The sequence below is a fragment of the Parambassis ranga genome, unplaced genomic scaffold, assembly GCF_900634625.1.
Source record: "Parambassis ranga unplaced genomic scaffold, fParRan2.1 scaffold_21_arrow_ctg1, whole genome shotgun sequence".
Classification (NCBI taxonomy): Eukaryota; Metazoa; Chordata; class Actinopteri; family Ambassidae; genus Parambassis; species Parambassis ranga.
In genome coordinates, this window is record NW_021144767.1 from 3,172,225 (window position 1) to 3,191,548 (window position 19,324).

The following is a 19,324-nucleotide window of genomic DNA, read 5'->3' on the forward strand; positions in this document are numbered from 1 at the left end:
AGCAGGGGGCGCCCTCACACTGGAAACATGAAGCTGATTTTTACAGCAGCCTCCCTGTTGTTGCTCTGTCTGTGTCTGTTTACATGATAACAGCTGTGACACAAACAGAACAGTGATGGACTTTATTCAACCTGCTCAGCGAGAGAAGCAGCGAGCAGCTCTGATAGAAGTCTGTCTGCACCATCATCAGGGTCTGATGCTGCTGCAACAGCCGGACTCTGGGACAAAGTGACGTCAGCAGATGTCGGGTTGTCCTCTGAGTCTCTGAAGCAACATGCGGCTCAGCTGGAAAACAGCTTCTGATGGAGCTCTGATAGTCTGACTTCATCTCTGAGAGGAAGAAGAGGGAGAAGCCGCTGCGCAGCGCGCGGACTCTCTCCAGCAGCAAAGTGCAGAGATCATCAGAGCTCCACATGAGCTGAACATGAAGAGACACAGTCCGCTAGCAGCTCCTTCACTGTCGGCCTGCAGCGCTGCTCCCACACTCATCTGGACTCTTTCATCCACACAGAAAACACGAGCGGAACATTCAGCCTGCAGAGGAGCTGCCTTGGATTGAGTCTCCGCGGTTCTCATGGTGTGTTCAAGGACCGCCTCCCGCTCTCAGCTGATCATAACTACACTCTGACTGTGCTTGTGTTGCAGCTACGAACTGAACATGGCAGAAGAAGCTCCAGCTCCAGCCGCCGCTCCGGCCGAAGCGCAGAAGAAGAAGGTCTCCAAGCCGAACAAGTCCGGCCCCAGCGTCAGCGAGCTCATCGTGAAAGCTGTGGCCGCTTCCAAGGAGCGGAGCGGCGTGTCTGCAGCCGCCCTCCAGAAGGCTCTGGCTGCCGGAGGATACGATGTGGAGAAGAACCCGCGTCAAGAGCCCAGAGCCCCCACTCAGAGAGCTCATCCTCACTGCCCGTTCAAACAGGACCTCTGTGATCATGCTGCTGCACACTGCACAGCTCCACCTGGTTCACTGGGGTTTGTTTTGTTAGTGTTAGTTCATGTGTTTACTTATATACTAAAGCAGTGATAAACCTATATTTACTAAACATATAAAACTATAGAAACAATACATGAATATTTTCAAGAATGACTTTATTAATCCCTGTGGTTAAATTACATGATGAGTCTGATGGCGGACTGCAGGAGTCACCGCCTGTACCGTTCCTGGAGCAGCAGAGTTTTTTAGTGTTATCATTCCATAGGTCATCATGCTTTTACACATAATAAACCTATACTTATTAAAGCTATTTATAAATGATATTATGTATTTATTGTAAAACATTTATTATAGTTTCCTGTTAAATATTCCTCGGTGTCAGTTTGATATTACATCCTTGAACCAACCAATAAATAAATGTCCCTGAGACGGACCATTATTCATCTTGAAGAGTTCAACATGTGTATTATTACACTGCATCTTACAAAAGATAAAAGATGATATTTATTTCAGAAGAGACTGATTATTCTGTGCATCAGACAGAGTGATGAGCAGCAGAGGCAGAGGATGAGGAGCCGCTCTTTAGAGGACACTGAGGTGGCTCTTAAAGAGCCGCTGTGGTTTGAGGAGCCGCGGACACTTCAAGCTCTCTCTCCGTGGATGCAGCGGGCCAGCTGGATGTCTTTGGGCGTGATGGTGAGCCTCTTGGCGTGGATGGCGCACAGGTTGGTGTCCTCGAACAGGCCGACCAGGTGCTGGCCTCCTGCAGAGCCATGACAGCGGAGCTCTGGAAGTAGTCAGCTCCATGTTTGATTATTCTAGATGCTTTAAGGCTGTGAACCCCTCACTGCACACTTTAAACTCCGTTCTCTCTGTTTAAACACTGTCAGAGTTCAAACCTTCGTAGGAAATAAGTCCAGTATTACAGAATGAAACCAAAGATCAAACCTGTTTTCAGCAGCATTCTGCATTCTGGAGATGGACTGACACTGGTCTACGGACTATCCGGACCAGAACTCAATGAGCTGTAAGAGAAAACAAGGTGAGAGGTGAACTGGTTATAGGAGGGACCACTGTAATGCAAACATGTGATTTGCTGATTCTGGTGTTTTTAGGTTTTGATTTAAATTCCACAAAATCATTTATTCGCATTCAGTTATTTTTGATTGTAACCATATATAATTCATACTTCTGTCTGTGTTCTAAGAGTCTTAAAAATATGTGGTTTCCTTTTTATTTACAGTGTGCATGTCATGTGACTTATGAACGTACAGTTTGTGCATATATATAAACAGTTTGATTTCCAGGTTGATGCAGCAACAGCTGCTGCTCTGACACCATTGTTCATGTCTTCCTCTCTCTGCACTGTGTTAACACACCTGAATGCTGCAGAGCATCTTCTTCTTTCCTGCTAAATAAATAATGGCCCTGTGGTCTGGTGGTGTCGGTTCACCATGGACAGTGATGGACAGGAGGACAGGAAGGTCCGGCTGCTCTCAGCTGGGACCTGTGTGTGTCTGGGTGCACACACACCTGCAGTCTGCCCACAGTTACTGACGTAGCCACTCCGTCACACCCCAGCTGACACATGACCACACCAGGTGGCTGCTGCTATGACAGATGGTGGTTGTCAGCATTCCTCGTTAGTATAGTGGATAGTATCTCCGCCTGTCACGCGGAAGACCGGGGTTCGATTCCCCGACGGGGAGAAAGCCTTTTACCACCAGATAGGATGATACTGACCCTGTACATTGCTGCTGCAATAGAAAACATTTCCCAGTTTGGGATAAATAAAGTATTTGTTCTGTTCTGTTCTGTTCGACTTGTGTCTTGTGAGCTTTAGATTATATTATTTCTTGGGCTCTGTGCTCTAAGAGTCTTAAAAATATGTGGTTTCCTTTATTTACAGTGGTGCATGTCATGTGACTTTACTTATGCAACATGTATGATAATGTTCTGTCTCCTCTCATTTCCAGACGTGCAGCCAAAAACATGTGCAGTGATGATATGTGACGTATCATCATGGTCTCAGAGAGAAGAGCTGAGTGTCTGTTCTGATCTGTGGATGCTTGTGTCTCTTCTCCTCTGTAGTTTCTGCTTGTTGCTCCGTCACACGCCCTCTGCTGGTGAGCCGCGTCATTACACACAACCGCTCATGTAATGAGGTGAATTTATAACTTTTGACTTTATGTGGAGGAGGGATTGATTTTGGAATGAGGAGGCTGCAACCTGCGATGGCACCACTAGATGTCAGCTTTTCACAGCATTGGTGGTTCAGTGGTAGAATTCTCGCCTGCCACGCGGGAGGCCCGGGTTCGATTCCCGGCCAATGCAATGACTCTTTTAACTGAGGAACATGTGAGGGGACATATATTCACCTTCACATCTATGCTGTTGTTCAGCATGTTGTTTTTATATGTGTTAACAGACCTATCTGACTTCTGTTAACATCACTGTGACATACACACAGAGGCACTACACTTCACAGACGAGCTTCAGTGGTACAGTGCACATCACATTTGAAACAAGAGCACTTACCACTTTCTAGTTTTCTTTCAGTTTTTGTCATGTCAACAGGCATAGTTGACAATAACATCCTCACCTACAGTGTAATACTCAGAGTTTTTCATGATATCATAACAGGACATAATACATCTCTGTACATTTCTCATCTGTATATCTGCATATCTTATGGTTGCTCTGTACATAGTCTTTATTTCTACTTTATCTATTGTTATGCTGCTCAGGACCTTGTTTTCATGCTGCTGCAATGGAATGGAAGGAATGCTGACAACCAACAAAGGACATCAAGGCATCACTCAACAGAAAGAAGACAGCCTTCTTGAGTGGAGACAGAGAGGAGATGAGGAGGGCCCAGGCAGAGGTGAGGGAGAAGATTGGAGAGGGCAAGGAGAGCTACAGGAGGAAGCTGGAGAGCCAACTTGCCCGGAACAACTTGAGGGAGGTATGGAGTGGCATGCGAACCATCACCGGCCACAATAGGATCTCTGACCAGCTGATGGATGGAGATCTGCAGGAGGCCAACCAGCTGAACCTGTTTTTCAACAGGTTTGATAGTCCACTCCCTGACCACCCTCCCCCTCCCTGTGATGCACCATTAACACCTGTCTATAACAACAATGTACCTCCTCCTCCCCCTCCCCCTAACCATACTAACCAGTTTCACCTTCCCATCAATAACATCACCCTGCCCCCCTTACCCCACCTTCCATTAACAACCCCCCACCCTCCCCCATCAGATCTCTCTCTCTGCTCTTCTGTGTCCACAGTTACCATCACCACAGAAGATGTGAGGAGGGAGTTCAGTCGCCTACGACCGGGAAAAGCTGCAGGACCGGATGGACTCAGCCCCAGAGTTCTCAGGGACTGTGCCACACAGCTGTGTGGGGTCTTCCAGCACATCTTCTCCCTGAGTCTGGGCCTGATGACTGTCCCTGCCCTGTGGAAGACAACATGCCTTGTTCCTGTGCCCAAGACCAAACATCCAAGCACACACAGCGACTACAGACCAGTTGCTCTGACTTCACATGTGATGAAGTCTCTGGAGAGGCTGGTCCTGAAACACCTGCGTGCTGTTGTGGAACCATCGCTGGACCCCCTGCAGTTTGCTTACCAGCCCCGTATTGGAGTGGAGGACGCCATCATCTACCTGCTGCACAGAGCACACACCTACTTGGAGGAGGCAGGTAACACTGTTAGAATCATGTTCTTTGATTTTTCCAGTGCGTTTAACACCGTGCAGCCTGCCCTTTTGAATAGGAAGCTCCTGGACATGCAGGTAGAGACCCCACTGGACACCTGGATCACTAACTATCTTACAGGTCGACCACAATTTGTGAGGCTGAGGAACACCGTCTTGGACACGATAGTGAGCAGCACGGGGGCACCCCAGGGCACGGTACTGTCTCCATTCCTGTTCACACTCTATACATCGGACTTCAGACACTGCTCACAGTCCTGCCACCTGCAGAAGTTCTCGGATGATTCTGCCATTGTGGGCTGTACCAGCAGAGGTCGGGAGGCGGAGTATATGAGTGTGGTGGACAGCTTCGTGGAGTGGTGCAGACAGAACCACCTGCAACTGAATGTCACAAAGACAAGAGAGCTGGTGGTGGACTTCAGGAAGCACCAGACACTCCCAAACCCGGTCAGCATCAAGGGTACCAACGTGGACATTGTGGACAGCTACAAATACCTGGGTGTCCACATTGACCACAAACTGGACTGGTCCACAAACACAGAGGCAATATACAGGAAGGGACAGAGTCGCCTGTATCTACTGAGGAGACTCAGGTCCTTTAACGTCTGCCAGACCATGCTGCAGATGTTTTACCACTCGGTGGTCTCCAGCGTCATCTTCTACGCTGTAGTGTGCTGGGGCAGCAGGATGAAGACGGCCGACACCAACAGACTCAACAAGCTCATTAGGAAGGCTGGCTCGGTGCTGGGAGTGGAGCTGGAGTCTGTGGTGGAGGTGACAGAGAGGAGGATACTGAGGAAACTCCTCAGTATTCGTAACAACACGTCTCACCCCCTGCACGACACACTGCTGTCCTACAGGAGCACATTCAGCGGTAGACTGAGACTACCGAGGAGCAGCACAGAACGCCACAGGAGGTCCTTCCTGCCAGTGGCCATCAGACTGTATAACTCCTCCCCTTTCTGTAGGGAGAAGCGCTAGATAATCATGTCAGGCATCACTGTCATTCCCTCCACTGGTCTATATTTATGTTTACTTAGCACCTTACATCTCCATATTTGTATCCATGTATCATATATTGTGCTCATACTGCGTACTGTACTCTTATTTTGGATTATAGTGACACTTATACTCTGTACTTAACTGCATTTAATGTAACTTGATACCTCTGGCACAAGAATTTCCTTCGGGATTAATAAAGTTTTATCTTATCTTATCTCTTATCTTATCTTAGGTCATAGCAGCAGTCACCTGATGAGGTCATGTATCAGCTGAACTCAATTAAATTGAATTTTCCATCCAATAAATGCAGCAGAAATAGAAACAGTAAGGTGCATAAAATTCCTCCAGGACATAAACCTTTGCATTTCAATATACCAAATTAAGTTGGATGAAACCCCCACATCGCTGGGCTCCTGTCTTCAGAACGTGTAAGCTGTCCTCCTATAGGGTTAAAAAACACAAACACACAACACTCATGTTGATCCTGAGCATCACATAAACATGTGAATCTTTCATTAATATTGAAGTTCCTCCTTTGTTCTGGGAAACTTACAGAAGCTTCTTTGAGAAGTGGTTCAGCTGGGCCATGAACTTCAATGCAGCGGCTTTATATTCCTAACCAGAAATCTTTGTTCATAACTTTACCAATGTCAAACTAAGAAGAACATGTGCTTTGTGTTGTTCTTCCACTGACTGAAACATGAAAAAAAAGCTGTCACACATGGCTCGTTGGTCTAGGGGTATGATTCTCGCTTTGGGTGCGAGAGTACGAGCCCTCATCTTTGAACTTCAGTAGATAGGATGGCTGCTTCATGTTTACATTTACAGCACATAAGTTCATATTCCAACTTAGTCCCTGTAAACAGCTGTCTGCTCAAACTCTTAGAAGCAATCATTCTAGAACTGCACTGCACTGAGGACCAATGTCCAGGGAGAGCTGAGGAAGAAGTACAGGGGCTGTAAGGCAGGAGTGAAAGTAGAGGCTGCATGTAGACATTTTAAGCCAGTGATCCCCTCGGCAATAATAAGGAATGTCAACTCAGCTGGGCCATGAACTTCAATGCAGCGGCTTTGTGGTGATCTGCAAGAAGTCATCATTCACCTTGAAAACAGTAGTAGCACAAAACAGTATTGTTAGTTGTAGTTACTCTCACACAGAATTGAATGGCTATAAAGAAATGTGAGTTTTCATTTTACATTAATTAATTAATTACCAATTAATTAATAATTAATTGAATTTTTGCTCGTATCAAATGAATAAACTCCGATCTTTATTTACGGACTCCACAGCAAGATAGGAAACATTACAACAGCGAAGTCTCCTCCAGCAGATATTGGAAAGAATTCCACTCAGCCGAGAATCCGCGGTACGTTTAGTCATTGTGCTGCTTACGACCAAACGAAGCGCTGGAAGAACGTAACGTAGGTTGATTTGCACAGACACACATTTAAATGTGAAATTGTCCGGTTTGTTTATTTGTTTGTTTTTTCTGCTGCTGTTCTACAGTCTGAGTGAAAACATGCACTAGTGTGGGACATATTCCAGTCACAGGTTCATTTGCGCAGACACATGTTTTAACTTTAATAATCACTGATGTGACTTTTCTGAACTTTGTTTGTCTATTTGTCTGTTTAATTTTAATGTTGACATGCTTTGTGACCTTAAGATAAAAACATTTGAAGGACAAAGTTACTTTAAATGTTTGCTTCATTATTATTTTGAAGCAGTTTGTGCCTCAATATTATCAATACATATTTCCATGGCTGGTTGGTGCCTAATCACCAGCTTAGCCTGTTAGAATGAAGTAGTTAACTTGACTGATGATTTGTCGGTATCATGCTAGAACACTGTGCCAATTTAGAGTCAAAAACATGTAAGTGCAACTGTCATCAATTAATCGTCAAATTAATCGTTATCGGCTAAATGCCACAATTAATCGTGATTAATTTTTTTGCCAATATCGCCCAACCCTAATCAGTATATATAGTAATAATATGAAGTAGTTGAGATTTCCTGTGGATTTTAACAGGTTGTTAAACTATTTTACCTACAGAAGTAAACACTTAATGACTATTTCAGAGACAGATTCAACAAAAACTCGGTGACAAACTAATTACAAGTGAAACAACAGTTTTGTCAAACATACTGGTGCTGCTACACTAACAGCCTCCATATCTGAGGCCTTCTCTCATTTACAGAGACAAAAAACTGGCAAATCCCATAGAAAAATGAACCAAACTGCTTAATGCAGATAATACTGAAACACTAAAAATACTAACTTACAAAAAGATGCATGTCCTTATTTTTATTTGCTTATAAAACTGCTGAATTCACAACAAACCTTGTGGATGTGTTTATAATGATGCCCTGCCTCATCTGCTGCATCAGTGTTTCCCTGTTCATATAATGCTCCACTGTGTCCTGACGGTCCATCACATGTGTTTTATTCTTGCTGATAAGAATATGAGCAGGTGGCTGTGCACTGGCTCGGCGAGGCTGAAGCTAGCAGGCTAACAGGAGCTAACCTGGCCTTATTACAACATGGGTTAATGCTGAAAACAACTCTAACTCTCCGTGTCTTTGTTAGAATCTCCTCATGTCCATTGTGTGTGGGGAGGCAGCAGAAAAGGCAACAACATGTCATCAGACAAATAATACCATCTACTGTAACTGGAAGTAAACAGCAGCTTCCTCCCAACTTTTCTAAGTTGATTTAACATCAACCAAACGTCACCTGGGGCCATGTGACAAACAGTCAGGCTTCAGCATGAGCTGGACTTTGTGGGATGACACTGACGTTACCTCCTCCAGCGTCGACCAGCACTGACGGTTCTCTTTACGGTGTTTTACGCTCGCTCGAAGAAAGCCACTGGCTTTGTTAGGTCCGTTACTATAGTAACGGTATTGCAGCGCTGTGGTAACCAGGAAAACATGGAGTGGATTTCAGTGGTGAGGTTATTCTCTTACGAACTTAGTGGAACAGAGTTTTTCACGAGCAATCGAGACAGCATTAGGTGGAGTTTCCTACTCACTAAATGTGGGGGGGTCCAAACGGGCCGTTTTAAAATGTGGGGGGGACACGTCCCCCTCTGATATAATGGTAGCGACGCCTATGGATTTAGTAGTAGCCTAATCCACGTATTAAAGTACATCTGCATGCAGGTGGTCCCCTTACAATAGAACACGTTTATACCTTTTCCTTTTACTAAACAAAGTCATTTCAGCACGTTTACAGGTCTCCCCTGCTGTCTGTCACGTACGGCACAGTTCCAGCCCGATGCACACCCAGCAGCACAGACACACACGCAGGGGAGCAGGCACCCACCAGCAGACAAAAACGATATAAAAAATAAAATATATCGTGAAAATATGCCGACTGCTTCACTTCAATAAATCGCGACTGTATTGTTTCACATTAACTACACTTAAGCACTGGCTGTACCCCTGCATACAAGTGCTGCTTAGGCTAACACAGAGCCTTTACTTCCGACGTTAGTCCTCAGTGCAAAGACTTCTTCTCTTGAAGAAACAATATCAGTTCTAGAATGATTGCTTCTAGGAGTTTGAGCAGAGTGCTGTTTACAGGGTCTAAATTGGAATATGAACCTATTTGGGTTGAAGATTATTCCTGTAAATGTAAACATGAGACAGACATCCAATCTACTGAATTTCAAAGATAAGGGCTCGTCCGGGATTTGAACCCGGGACCTCTCGCACCCAAAGCGAGAATCATACCCCTAGACCAACGAGCCACATGTGACTTCTTGCTTTTCATGTTTCAGTTGGTGGAAGAACAACACAAAGCACATGTTTTTCTTAGTTTGACATTGGTTAAGATATGTACAAAGATTTCTGGTTAGGAATATATAGTGTTGCTCCTGAAGAGGGACTTAGGGCCTGGGCCCTCAGATTAAAAGTCTGATTTCCTGCAAGATCCACCCACAGAGATCCTGAACACATAAAACTCAGATTCCCAACCAGAATAGTAGCAGAACTGAAGACACCACTTGGAGGAGTGTCTTCAAAAACCAATCCTTGAGTCCAATGTACCAACCAGCACACAGTAAGTGAAACAGGCATGTCCACGCTTCAACAATGAAAACACAGATTGGCCGTATGGGGATCGAGCTAATCGGTCGAGCCCTATTGATTAAATGATGTTATGATGTTATTCGGGAATTCTGCCTATCATTCCGGAATACTGATGTCTATACTGGAATGCTACTGTTTATTCTGGATTTCTGCATTTCATTCCAAAATTTTGTCTTTCATTATGGACTGCTTTTCATTCTGGAATGGTGTCTTTCATTCCGCAAATCTGCTTTTCATTCTGTTAGCTGACTTTTGTCCTGGAATGTTGCCTTCCATTTTGGAACGCACGCTTCCATGACATCACAGGCCGCTGTTGGGTTAGGGGTTTAATCCCAGAATTTTGTCTACCATTCCAGGATCCTGCCTATCATTCTGGAGTGGGTGGATGGATGTCTATTCCAGGATGCTCTCATTCTAGATTTCTGCCTTTCATTTGGGAATGCTTTCTTCCATTCTGGGATGCTTTTCATTCCAGAATGATGTCTTGCTGACTTCTGTTCCACTATACAGTGTTATTCGGGAATTCTGCCTATCATTCCAGAATACTGATGTCTATTCTGGAATGCTGCCACTTATTCTGGATTACTGCCTTTCATTCCGGAAATTTGAATTTCATTCTGGAATGCTTTTCATTCCGAAATGCTGCCTTTCATTCTGCAAGTCTGCTTTTCTTCCAAGGCGCTGTGTTAAGGTTGCAGTCTCCACTGCAGGACAATCCTGAGACAGAAACTGGTTCACCCAAAGGATAAAACTCCCAGGGAGAAACACAGCAATATCATATATGCAGTCCAGTGCAGTGAGGAATGCTCTGATCTGTACATTGGAGAAACTAAACAACCACTCCACAGAAGAATGGCTCAGCACAGGAGAGCCACCTCCTCAGGACAAGACTCAGCTGTTCACCTCCACCTCAAAGACAAAGGACACTCCTTTGAGGACAACAATGTTCACATTTTAGACAGAGAGGAAGTCAAGGAAGCCATCTATGTTAAGCTGGTAAAACCTTCTCGAGGTGGTGGCCTCATCTTTCTACCACATACAAAGCAGTTATTTCATCCATTCCCAGGAAGTTTCACTCCAAGTCACATGCTAACAGCAAGAACAATGGGCTGTCTACCAGCAGTCTCATAGTCGTTAGCCAGTCATTAGACACACCTGGCACAGGCAGCCAGATCATCACAGGTAGTTATGGAAACATTTAGTGCTATTGTTTGTGAGTTTTATCCAGACCACCCACTGAGGTCTGCAACCACATATAAACCATGTTTCCCCACCAACAGATCAACAACTGATGAAGCTGCTTGGATGAGCAGCGAAACCTCTTCAGGAAAACTCTACAAGTCCAGACGCCTTACTTCAATCTTCTCTACAAACATGCCAAAGCAAACAGTTTTTACCAACAATGTTACACACTGAGTTTTGAAGGTCTTAACCACTAGTCTGGAATGTTTACGACATGTGTGAAAAATTGTAATTCACGTGTGTTATTACCCATAGACTCCCATGTTAAAATGTCCAACTTCACAGCAGAAATGAACATGTTTACAGCCTGGTACAAAAAAACATTCTGGTCTCAAATGATAGGTTCTCTTCTAGTGTCAATTGTATGGGGGGTGATTTTTTTTTTACAACTCACTTGTTTTAATTCAAAGTCAGCTTTATTGTCAAATCTGCTATATGTGCTGGACATACAGAGAATTGAAATTGCGTTACTCTTCACTCCATATATAACATGTAACTAAAAACTTGTGTAAGTGTAAAAAAAGGGAAATTGCTTAAGGCTGCTGCCAAGCAGTGTCATACAATGACCAGCACTGGAGGCAATGTGGGTCAAGGACACACAACCCTGCTCTACCACTGAGCCACTGCTGATGTTGCCTTCCCTTCTGGATTGCTGACTTGCCAGAATACTGACTGTTACTCCTGAATTCTACGTATAATTCCGGAATTCTGTTGACTATTCTGGAATGCTGCTGCTTATTCCGGATTTCTGCCTTTCATTCTAGGACAAACAAATGAACTGCTTTGTGGCTCTGTGGCACAATGGATAGCGCATTGGACTTCTAGATAAACACAGGAGAAGTTATTCAAAGGTTGTGGGTTCGAGTCCCACCAGAGTCAAAGTGCCTTTTAACTTCCTGTGGCGCCGTCCTTCAGGGTGGATACAGCTCCTGTCCAGAGCTAGAAAAAAAGGACTGCACCCAGACATCCCGGAAAACAGCGTCTCTGCCCCCGGATTTGTGACCGTACAGGTGGACAGAGATCTGACTGGTGTGAGCTTTTGCTTGGCACAGAGGCAGCTAATAAACTGAAAGTTGTACCTTTTTCATATGACATGGTGAGGAGGAGAACAGAAGATCTCTCAGCTGACATTCAGGCACAGCTGCTGGATAGACTGCGATCATGTAAGAAATGTTCCTTTCAGTTGGATGAATCAACAGAGCAGAGCATCTCCAGTGCTGCTCAGTTGATAGTTTTGGTGTGCTATCCCTGGAAAGGAGATATTTTGGAAGACTTTCTGTTCTGCAAGTTACTGCGCAGATAAAGTCTGTCAATCCAGAGATTAAAGCTGCTCACTGTATGCTGCTGAACATGAGGCACTGCTGGATCACTCTGAGGTGCGATGGCTGTCGCAATGGCTGCAGCACAGAGCTCAAACTGTACCGACCAGCTCAGAGGGGAAGAAGAAGGAGCAACATCACATCAGGAAGGAAGGAATTGTCACTGCAGAACTGAAGAAGCTACTCGGGGGAGTGTTGGTCCCACTTAAGATTAAAATTTAGGGTGTTTTCACACTTGCTCCCTTTCGGCCCTCTAAACGAATGCAGATCGATGACTCAGGATTTTTTGCTCTATTTAACTCTAACTCTGTTTTCCCTGAATGTGCAGTAATTTAACCAGAAAACACAGGAGAAAGCCGACATTCTGCTTCAAGTGAAAACTACCCAGACTTCAGTGCAGTGGAGGAGTCTGAGAGCTCTAGTGGACCTGGTGTGAACAGAAAGAGGACTAAATTACATAAAACCAGTGACCCTGACATGATTTGAACATGCAACCTTCTGATCTGGACTCAGACGTGCTACCATTGCTCCATGAGGTCTGTTCACAGCTTCTGCTCTTCCAAGGACTCGGTTTAGCATGACATGATTAGCTTGATGTTCATATATGTGTTACACATTATTACTAGATGAGCTGCAGTGAAACATCCAAGCCACCACGTCCCAGCACATATCAGAGATGCAAAACAGATGGAACAGTCTTATGGAGTGATGGAGGCCATGAAGCCTCCTAAAGCTTTGAATGGAGCTAAAGTCATGATGCACTGACCTTTCTTTTTATATAATGTCTCATAAGTATTTGTTATAATATTGCCCCAAAAAGTCAGTCACACTTGTGTGAAACCAGCCTGTCCAGTTAGGATCAACACTGATTGTGGATCAGTTTCAGCTGCTGTTGTGCAAATGGAACAGACAACAGGTGGAAATGAGAGGCAGTTATCAAGACAGCCCTATAAAGGAGGTATGTGTTATAATACTAAATTATGTCTTCAGCTACTTTTATACTCATTATTAATCCCAGATTAAGGTGTCATTTAGGAGAGAGATTTAAATTCTATCTTTATGTAACTTCTCCTTCTGATACACTCTGATAGTTATTCAGTTACAACATGCTGACTGGAAATCTGCAAAGTGAGCCCTGAATTTTTAGAGAAAGCAGAAAGGACACCAGTATTACTGTCCAAACTAAACTAAAGGTTCCACTGAGATTTGAACTCAGATCACTGGAGTCAAAGTCCAGAGTGCTAACCATTACACCATGAAACCTGCTTCTCATGGGTCTTCTTCTCCTCCTCTACCCGGCCGACTGTCAGCAGTTTGACAAAGACTGAACACTTTGCATATCACTGTCCTCCATGAGGAGACTGTCCTCCATGTCTAGATAAGGCTTGCTGTCTAGCAGCTGGGAGAAATGTCTTTTTGTGGCTGTGGCATTAGCCCAACATTGAATCATAAAGTTTATTTGTTGCATAACAGGAAGTGGTCTTGTATTAGGGTGTGACCCTCCTGAGAAGCAGAACCTCTCCTCTGATAATTGTCTCTCATTGGACAGATATGAAAATTAGCCTGAACTATCCGGGCTCTACATGTTGTTACAGAGAATAATTCTGTGCAGACAGGTTAACTGAAACAGAGAGCATTGATTCAGGGTGAACTTCCTGTGTGTGCAGACAGTGGAGGTGGTTTCAGGTGTTATAAATTGGCATCCCCATGGTTCAGATGAAGAAGTGGTTCCAGTTCCTCACAGGTCCTGTGTTCAAATCCCGGACGAGCCCACATCTTTGAACTTCAGTAGATTGGATGTTTGCATTTACAGGATTAATCTTTATTCCAACTTAGACCCTGTAAACAGCTGTCTGCTCAAACTCCCAGCAGCAATCATTCTAGAACTGAGACCAAATCATCAACCGCAAGCTCTACTTCCGACTGTATCCTGGGGAAGCCACTCCACGCCTGTGTGGACTCCCCAAGATACACAAGGAAGGAGTCCCCCTCTGCCTCCTTCAGGTGATGCTTTATGGCCTCTGATGTCACCTGGAGATAGTGGAGAAAAAACAGACAAAAGAAGTGAAAGAGGAGCATGACAACTAGAACAAGAACAACAAAAAGTTTCAATTACAATTAGGAAAACGATCAGAAAGTTGAAAATGATGACACGTATGATCTCTGCCAGATCCCCACCTTTGACTCCTGGAGAGTCTGAACGAGCTCCTCATTGTCAAGTATATTCCCCTTAGAGTTAGAGAGAAGCTCAACAATGCGGTCCTCGATATCTTTCAGCTGATTGCGGTCAGCGTTGATGCGAACAATCAGCTTATTGCTCTGTTCCTCAAGATGTGGACTCTCAAGACGCACCACATCACTTTAAAGAGAGAAACAAGTTGCAGGGTAATTGTAATTTTCAAGGGTTTTGGAGGTAGAGAAAGGAGAAGAAAGGGGGGAAAAGAGAAGGAAAAGGGTAAAGTTGTGAATGTGAGTCTTAAAGTTTGGTTAGAATTCAATATCTGTCTTGTGTCTACCTGAGCAGTTGGTCCTCCAGGCCAGACTCAGTCACAGTGAAATTGATGATTGTAACTTTAATACATTTCTGGAAAACAGAAAAAAATGTACATGCCAAAAGACACATTTTACATTCATCGAAGCCAGGATCACACACACTACAATTCTAATGAAACACTAATTAATTTATGAAGATTTAACTGTCATGTCCCTCTGCATCATCAGAGCCTTTGTTTTTTCTGTCTAACAAAAACGCTCCTCAGACTTATTCGGCCGTTACAGTCACCATGCAACCCCTGGTTTGAATAAACACTGGAGTAAACCCTTGCATTCACAGGGTCCTTCTGCTCTCCTGGCTGGTGTTGAACAAAAGGGCATTGCACACAGGTGTAGCTGGCAGGTGATTTAATGTCTGCAGAAACATGGTTTGATGCCAGGCGTTCATTATACTGCCCAATATGTAGCTTCAATGGCAGAAGGATTCACAAAGGTTCTTGTGTGCGATACTGTTTTTATTCCAAACGTGTGCTTCTTGGAAAGCACATAAATACCTATTATAGTTGATAGCCGTTTGGGATTTTGTGAGCAAAGGTTTGTTGAATGTGAATTCCAAGACTCCTTAGTGACCTAACTGTCTCTGGTGCACACTTGCTGATGCCAAGTGTATTACCTACAGCATTCAAGGAAACATGATCAGACATGGAAACACAATAAAGAAGCAGTGAAAATATCTTAATTTAGTGCAAATTTGCAATGCTGAACGAGCTGGTTGGTGTCCTTTCTACTGTATGAAGGGAAGCTTGGTATTGTTGCGTTAGGTATGCTGGGGCGGGGGCCAGTCTGTGACTTTGTCTCTGACTGTGTCTGAAAGGAGGTTCTATTTTCATAGAATACATATGTCCTCTGAATTAATTTACGCCACCTGATCCTGTGGGTCGATCATAAGAGGCCAGCGACGGTCTTTGGTTACCAGGATTGCATTCTCTGTAGATACAGTGTCACAGGGCAACCCTTCAGTGTTCCACTGGAGGATGTCATATGGATCACTCAGAAAGTCGATCAGGCTGAAGGGGGAACTGATGGGTATGTTTAGCTTCTGACACTGCTTAATCCACTGGGGAACAAGAGTAAACAGGGTATATGGTATTAGCTGTTACTGCTTTTTCACAATATGTTTCTAAAAAAAAAAAACTCTAGACCAGGCTCACATTGGCCATACCAGCTGCACACTTTATCACAGAGGCCCTAAAGGTTTTTAAACCATCCCATCACACTGTACCTACCAGCTGTCTATGGTGGGAAGTGAAGGCTCCATAGTAGGCAATGCAGGCAGCTGCAATGCATACATTTCCCACAACACTGTTGATGTCCTGCTCAAGATTTGCAACATTTTTTTCCCAGCGTATCTGCTGTCCCCCAGAGCAGAAGTCAGTTTCCCTGCTCTGTCCAGTCGAGCCTGTGTCAGAGCCATTTTGTAGGTCCTTCATCTGACCCTCCACCTCCTTAAGTTGTTGTTGCTTTTCCCTTAGTGTTTTCTTGGTTGTATCCAGCTCTGCCTGCGTAGGTAAGGGTAGCGGGAGAAGAGTATGCAGACCAGTCACACAGAGCGGTGCATGGCAGATGAATAGCCAAAGTGACAAAGGAACAGACAGCAGACTGTGAAGAAATATTGCAAATGTGCATGTGTATCAGTAATAATAAACTGCACTCTTTATGACTGACCTGTGCTTTAACCACGTTTTCTTTTTCTTTGGAGTAAAGATCCATAGCTATGACCCACATGCACAACGACCCGTAAGCTTTGGACGCCTTCTCCACCTAAAAGCAGCACATGATAAAGTATTACACCCAGCACACTGAAACAAACTGTGTCAAATTCCATCTATTTTTTCAGAATATATATCATTAAATCTACATAGCCTACAGTACAGTGGATAAAGGATATAAATTACATTGCCATTCCAATACTGACATTATGACATTTACTACAAAACTGCCAAAGTGTCTGAACTCTAATCTTTTTTTACTTTAAGTAAAAGAGAAGATAAGAGAAGTTCTGTTGATAGATCCGATAGATCATGTCCGAATGTTGGACATGAAATTCAAACAGACCTTCTCAGGTAGGAACTCAGAGTTGTTGATGTATTTTTGCAGCTTCAGCAGGATCTGAGGTTTGCTATTATCCTTGTCATAGTCTGTCAGACGCCTAAGGAAATTGAAATCTCCCAGTAATTGCTTGGCAGAGCTCCAGTCTGGTCTGTAAAGAATAAAGCAATATTAGTGAGAAACTCTGGAAAAAATGGGGAGGTCAAAAACGGTCAATTCCCCTTGTTTCTTCTGATCCCCTCCCGAGTTGGTTTATGAGGAAGGAGCGGATAAATTCTGGTCTCAAGATTACAATTTATTGAACAATGAGGCAGATTCTGAGTCACAGAGCTCTGGGTTGTTGACCACAAAGAACCAAAGAAGAACAACACAAGAACAGGACAACCAACAAAAACAAACAACCACACAGCAACAACGAGCAACGCAACAACAACTGGACATGGAATTCACACATTGATATACCACATGGTATATTCTGCCGGCCCACAGGGGCATCTACTATCCCCCCTGCAGACCCTGGGTCATACAGCGAATAGACCATTAGTGTTTATTGCCAAATAAGGTAAAACTCCAATTCCTCAAATCTCATAGGTTGTGAGTCCGATCTAGGGATGACCATAACATGGGGCACTCAGGAGAAAAACACATTCCTTTAGAATCTGGCTTTTATCAGGTCAAAGGTGCTGCTGTCCTTAGTCTGAATTTATGACCATCTCGTACCAACCGGAGCTCCAGAGAGCAGAAAAACAACTGATCTCATCTGCCACAGCCTGAACTGCAGAAAACAAAGTTATATGACACACTATGAAATTACTTCTTAATACATTCAGTATTCTCGAATTACTTTGATTTTCTATAAAACTTCCTAACACATAAACACTTATGAAAATCACATTATTAAGTGATAAACACATTTAAACATGAATACTTCATGTTAGGGGCACACTCCTCTATATCTGAACACACACTGCAGAATCAATTCTTTCACCCTACACTAGAAAGGCTGATTTCACACAAGTGTGGCCAGATCAACCTGTCTCTGGCAACAGATTAAGTACCACAGGCTTCTGAACTGCTGTGATCTCCAACCTCACCTTTATTTCTAAGATATTTCAAAGGGTGGCTGCAAGTCAGTCCACCTACAGCACCGGTCTGAAGTGTTCCTGGATTCAACAATAATCTGTTAAATATCACAGACCAGAGTGAAATCAAGTCCTTTTGAGGCAGAAATAAGCCCCTGGACTCACTGTGGGGCCACAGTCACTTTTTGGCAGATGAAAACACCAGTTTTTGAGTTTTATTATTTTAACCCTCATGCGTTGTTCGGGACATTTTTGTCCTCTGAGAGAAATTTTTCTGTTTATTTTGGCCATAACTTTGTCAATATGTGGACAAATTGAATCATTTTTCCTCAATAACCTTAATTTTACATAAATTTTGTTAATATGATTTTAAAATTTTTCATAGGTCAACGGTACACTGTGGGCAAATTTTACCCCCTAATGTGTTGTTCGGGGACAAAAACGTCCCCTAACTTTAACGGTTTTAAAAATATATTAGATAAATATTTTTTTGAAATTTTTTTGCATAGACCTTTTAATTAACTTCAGTTCTAATCAACAGTAGTGAAAAAATCATTTTCCCCCAGGATTTTAACCCTTTAATCACCAATTTTATAAGGGGTGGTGCTGAAAATTGAAAAAAAAAACACAAAATGGCTCATTTTTAATAGAAAAGGTGAATGTGGACTGGATTCTTTTTAACCTTTATTATAGTCTTGGTCATGTCAAACATCAGTAAAAAAATTGACTTTATTGCATTATTAGTTTTTGCACAGCACTGGATTTTCTTTTTTTCTCCCATTTTGTCCCATAGACTTACATTATAAACACACTTTTTTTGACTGCACAGCCATGGCACTAAATAATCATGCATTCTTGATTGTTGATGGTTTACCCTGTTGGTAGGAGGTAACATTTGTGATTTTTACAGTTAACAACTTAATTACCATATTAACCCTTTACCTGCAGGCCTGTGCTCATGTACTGTAGTTTCTGGCTTAAGTATATGGAGTTATAGGGAGTATTTTAGCACATAATTGTGTGTCTACACACTGTGTGTGTATGTTAGAGAGGAAGAGAGCCATTTGCACACTGTCAGGGAAGGAAAGTCAGGAAAATAAAGTTACTAAGTAAGTGAAGTGTACCTAATTCAGACGTACAACGGCAATGCATAAGCATGTAAAATGAAAACATCCAGGAGTTCTGGCGTCTGAAGTTGTGGATGGGTAAAATAGCTGTTTTTTTTTTTTTTTTTAGCTTTCGGAAAACACGTCCTCCAGTAGAGTGACTTTACTTTTAGGTTAGTGTCTCAGTTGAGATCACTGAATTAGTCTAAGTGAGGTCTAAGTGCCC

The 19,324-nt window shown here is 43.4% G+C and overlaps 5 non-coding genes across 5 annotated transcripts; 3 read left to right on the forward strand and 2 right to left on the reverse strand.

Annotated features, from left to right (window-relative positions):
- Positions 1-2,568: 2,568 nt before the first annotated feature.
- Positions 2,569-2,640, forward strand: trnad-guc (transfer RNA aspartic acid (anticodon GUC)). Its single transcript has one exon. It is a non-coding gene; the product is annotated as a tRNA-Asp (tRNA).
- Positions 2,641-3,194: 554 nt separating this feature from the next.
- On the forward strand, positions 3,195-3,265 carry trnag-gcc (transfer RNA glycine (anticodon GCC)). Its single transcript has one exon. It is a non-coding gene; the product is annotated as a tRNA-Gly (tRNA).
- Positions 3,266-9,335: 6,070 nt separating this feature from the next.
- Positions 9,336-9,407, reverse strand: trnap-ugg (transfer RNA proline (anticodon UGG)). The gene has a single exon. It is a non-coding gene; the product is annotated as a tRNA-Pro (tRNA).
- Positions 9,408-11,776: 2,369 nt separating this feature from the next.
- Positions 11,777-11,868, forward strand: trnar-ucu (transfer RNA arginine (anticodon UCU)). The gene is given in 2 exon segments: positions 11,777-11,813; positions 11,833-11,868. It is a non-coding gene; the product is annotated as a tRNA-Arg (tRNA).
- A 1,631-nt stretch (positions 11,869-13,499) lies between these two features.
- On the reverse strand, positions 13,500-13,571 carry trnaq-uug (transfer RNA glutamine (anticodon UUG)). The gene has a single exon. It is a non-coding gene; the product is annotated as a tRNA-Gln (tRNA).
- Between the last annotated feature and the right edge of the window lie 5,753 nt (positions 13,572-19,324).